The sequence below is a fragment of the Protomyctophum bolini genome, assembly GCF_963924005.1.
Source record: "Protomyctophum bolini genome assembly, chromosome: 5".
NCBI lineage: Eukaryota > Metazoa > Chordata > Actinopteri > Myctophiformes > Myctophidae > Protomyctophum > Protomyctophum bolini.
This window is the reverse complement of record NC_137866.1, coordinates 1,201,019-1,206,018: the sequence shown is the minus strand read 5'-3', so window position 1 is coordinate 1,206,018 and position 5,000 is coordinate 1,201,019.

The window sequence follows — 5,000 nt, the reverse complement described above, 5'->3', positions numbered from 1 at the left end:
ACTGTATACTGTTACTGTACTGATCTGCCAACCACAGTCACTAGAGTTACTGCGTAGAACCGTAGATCATCATTATAAAATACATATGAACCCTGATTTATACACGGACACCACGTTAGACAGGAACGCCCACAAATGTCACGTCCGGTTTTAGCCCATGGGTGAGAATGTTCTATGGCTGCCAATGCAACTTATTCCAATCCTTAATCACATACGGACAAACATCTATGGCGATAATATCTAACTTGCGGGGAGGTAACGTGCCTTGTTGTCCACGGGCAACAGATCTTTCAACGTATGGCATTGCAAATACGTTTGATAATCGCTACTCTGCGCAATATTGTTTTGGAAATGTCGCAAATTGCATTGCAGTGAACGAGAGCAAATCACAACTTACCCTGGGGGCATTTAGACCTGAGGACGATTATTATTTTTTATTTTACATTTTTTATCCCACGATTTTGTAACCCAGTTTTCTTTTTTCACCCAGTGCCAATTATCTAATGTAATACTGGGCGCTACACTTCCTCTGCCAACCTGGGGGGGGGGGGCAGCGGACTGACCTCATGCCTCCTTCTATGCATGAGGAGTCCAAGCTGCTTCTTTTTTCACCTGACAGAGGAGAGTTCTCCCGTACGGACGTAGCGCGTGGAAGGGACACGTTATTCCGACCAGTTCCTTTCCCCTCCATCAGGCGCCCCGGCTGGCCAGGGGGAGGTAGTTTTAGAGACCAGGATTACGGCATGTTTTTGTGAGGGTATCTACCCTAGGGGACACGGGGAGAACATGTGAGGGTACCTACCCTAGGGGACACGAGGAGAACATGTGAGGGTATCTACCCTATAGGGGACACAGGGAGAACATGTGAGGGTATCTACCCTAGGGGACACGGGGAGAACATGTGAGGGTACCTACCCTAGGGGACACGGGGAGAACATGTGAGGGTACCTACCCTAGGGGACACGGGGAGAACATGTGAGGGTACCTACCCTAGGGGACACGGGGAGAACATGTGAGGGTACCTACCCTAGGGGACACGGGGAGAACATGTGAGGGTATCTACCCTAGGGGACACGAGGAGAACATGTGAGGGTATCTACCCTAGGACACGGGGAGAACATGTGAGGGTATCTACCCTAGGGGACACGGGGAGAACATGTGAGGGTACCTACCCTAGGGGACACGGGGAGAACATGTGAGGATACCTACCCTAGGGGACACGGGGAGAACATGCAAACTCCACACAGAAAGGCCCTTTCGCCAACCCCCGCCTCGGAGGACGCTTCTGAATCCAAACAGTTTCTATGTCGGCGCTGCTCAACCGTTTTCCTTCAACATGGTCGGCAACAACAGGCAGCAAACAGAGACAGACATCCTCTCTCGTCCTCTTCCACATCTCGGATGGATTCACGTTGAATTGTACCCGAGATAGAAATAGAATCAGGAAGTGGAAGGGAAGTGAAAAAAGACGTTTCCCCTGCCCTTCTAGATGCTGTTGCAGCCAAAGGGTATTTCTTTAGAGACGTGCGGCTGTGCACGTCTCTGTGCAGGGCTGTCACCAAGTGCAAAATGACTATAAGTCAACTTGGTTTGCCTGCTGAAAATAGCAGATCTACAAGCTCACAACACGTCGCAGTGTTAAATCTGTCATTACAACAGCATCGAGTTACAAGTGATAAATGTTATTTATAAAGCGCCTTTTGATTTAGTTTTGTATCGGGTGGATTCTCTCTGTCATTAGCAGGCAACAGTGCAGCACTACAGCACCCCTACTGGCCCCTACTGGTACATACTGGTGCTCATTAACGTCACATAGGTGCATGACCAACACGGACATTGCTGGTTGTAGGAGTGGTTGCACCACTCAAAAACATATAAATTATAGCCCTATTAATTATACAACAGACTGATGGCTGACAGCGCAGCGCTCTTCATGGGCTCGGCGACCCAGGTGTTGTAACATCATCATTCATCATAGATCCCTCTCCGTCACAATCTAATATCTAACATATAATTACAGCAGCATTCAGCAGTTGATCAGTTGGCACGGCGGCCATAGCAATGATCTCACCAAAAAGTCCAGATATCTCACCCCTGGAAAGTGAAGACATCTCACCAAAAAGTCCAGATATCTCACCCCTGGAAAGTGAAGACATCTCACCAAAAAGTCCAGATATCTCACCCCGGGGTGAGTTGTCTGCACTTTTTGGTGCAGTTGTCTGCACTTTTTGGTGAGTTGTCCGGACAACTCACCATAAAAGAGTAAAAGGGGTGAGTCATCTTGTTACCTGAGTAAATACTATATTGTTTCTCACTGCATAATAGTGACTATTAGAGAAATAATATAGTTAAATAAATAGTATAAATGCTTTACCTTATAAACCCCAAATGTGCTCTTGCTGCTCCTCCTCCTCCGGGGTGGTTCATTCCCTCATCATGGGCTTCACTGTATAATTATCCAACGTTGTGTGTCATGTGTCCAGAATGTCATTATAGCCCCCGGCCCCTGGCTCATGGCTGCAGGGGCCGGGGCCGCCCGGGGGCCGGGGCCGCCCGGGGGCCGGGGCCGCCCGGGGGGCGTGCAGGTAGACTCGAGCTCGGCCCCCGGCTGAACACTGCTGCTGCTGCTGCTGTTGTTTTTATTATTGTCCTCCTCCGACGAAGACAACTCCACGACAATGTCCTCCTCAACGTTAGCCCTCGTCCCCCGCTGAACAATGTCCTCCTCAACGTTAGCCCTCGTCCCCCGCTGAACAATGTCCTCCTCAACGTTAGCCCTCGTCCCCCGCTGAACAATGTCCTCCTCAACGTTAGCCCTCGTCCCCCGCTGAACAATGTCCTCCTCAACGTTAGCCCTCGTCCCCCGCTGAACAATGTCCTCCTCAACGTTAGCCCTCGTCCCCCGCTGAACAATGTCCTCCTCAACGTTAGCCCTCGTCCCCCGCTGAACAATGTCCTCCTCAACGTTAGCCCTCATCCCCCGCTGAACAATGTCCTCCTCAACGTTAGCCCTCGTCCCCCGCTGAACAATGTCCTCCTCAACGTTAGCCCTCGTCCCCCGCTGAACAATGTCCTCCTCAACGTTAGCCCTCGTCCCCCGCTGAACAATGTCCTCCTCAACGTTAGCCCTCGTCCCCCGCTGAACAATGTCCTCCTCAACGTTAGCCCTCGTCCCCCGCTGAACAATGTCCTCCTCAACGTTAGCCCTCGTCCCCCGCTGAACAATGTCCTCCTCAACGTTAGCCCTCGTCCCCCGCTGAACAATGTCCTCCTCAACGTTAGCCCTCGTCCCCCGCTGAACAATGTCCTCCTCAACGTTAGCCCTCGTCCCCCGCTGAACAATGTCCTCCTCAACGTTAGCCCTCGTCCCCCGCTGAACAATGTCCTCCTCAACGTTAGCCCTCGTCCCCCGCTGAACAATGTCCTCCTCAACGTTAGCCCTCGTCCCCCGCTGAACAATGTCCTCCTCAACGTTAGCCCTCGTCCCCCGCTGAACAATGTCCTCCTCAACGTTAGCCCTCGTCCCCCGCTGAACAATGTCCTCCTCAACGTTAGCCCTCGTCCCCCGCTGAACAATGTCCTCCTCAACGTTAGCCCTCGTGAACTAGACTTGATTTGGACCCACCAAAGAAATCACTCGTTCTCTTCTGAGCCATGTTGACAACAGCAACAACAGACACAGTCAGGCTGACCGGAGAAATTCAAATCTGTGAATCTGAAAGAATATATGTTCCAAGATTCTTCAAAAAGAGCAGATCTACAAGCTGTGAGTGCCACACTACGAGCTTGTAGATCTGCTCCTTTGTATTAGCTTAAGTATAATGTTAATGCTTAAAACACCAAAAGGGGTTCACAGCCTGAATGGGTTCATTAACTTACTTCTTTTTGTTTTGTTTTTTATCTTGAGGGAGGAAAATGTACAAACATTTTCAACCACAATCGGTGGTCCCTCCCTGACACAAAATGTGACCAGATTTGACTGAGAGCCTCCCGTTGTCACGAGACAGGAGAGTTAAAATATAGGACCCAAACGCAGACAGAGGAGCTCAAATGCAACCAGTTTATCACCAAACCTCAGGAACACACAGAACGCTGCTGACTACAACAAAGAACTGAAAACAGAGGGCAGTATAAATACACAGGGAAAAACAGGGCACAGGTGAACATGAGTAATAATCAACCCTGGGATAGGCTGGGGAGCTAACAGGACCAGGTGGAAACACTACAGGCTAATCATGGTGAGACAACACAGGCAACACAAGCAACACCGGAAACCAGGAGACAAAACGTACTACAAAATAAGAGCATACAACAAGTGCAAAGGAAACTCCAACTGGAACTATAAGACACATAACAAAAAACATAGGAAAACAGTAAAGGAAAAGCACTAACTAAGTACAGAATGTGTCACAGACCGTGACAACCATCACGCAAACTCCAGCTTTTCACCAGGTTTCTTTTTAAAATCCAAAATGAGTTAATATCACAGGCAGACTCTTCACATACTAGAGCATGTCTGAAATAAGTGTCGGTGTCATGTACATATGAAATAAATGCTTAAACATGTAGCTATAGGTGTAATGTTAGAGTCCACAGAAGACATGTAAATATGAAATGAATGCTTAAACATGTAGCTATAGGTGTAATGTTAGAGACCACAGAAGACATGTACATATGAAATAAATGCTTAAACATGTAGCTATAGGTGTAATGTTAGAGTCCACAGAAGACATGTAAATATGAAATGAATGCTTAAACATGTAGCTATAGGTGTAATGTTAGAGACCACAGAAGACATGTAAATATGAAATAAATGCTTAAACATGTATCTATACTGTAGGTGTAATGTTAGAGACCACAGAAGACATGTAAATATGAATGTGATGTCAGTGGTTGTAAATGTATGCATGTTTGTAGTGTCCACAGAAACGCTGGTCTTTAAACGCTCAGAGAGGAGGAGAGAGAGAGAGAGAGAGAGAGAGAGAGAGAGAGAGAGAGAG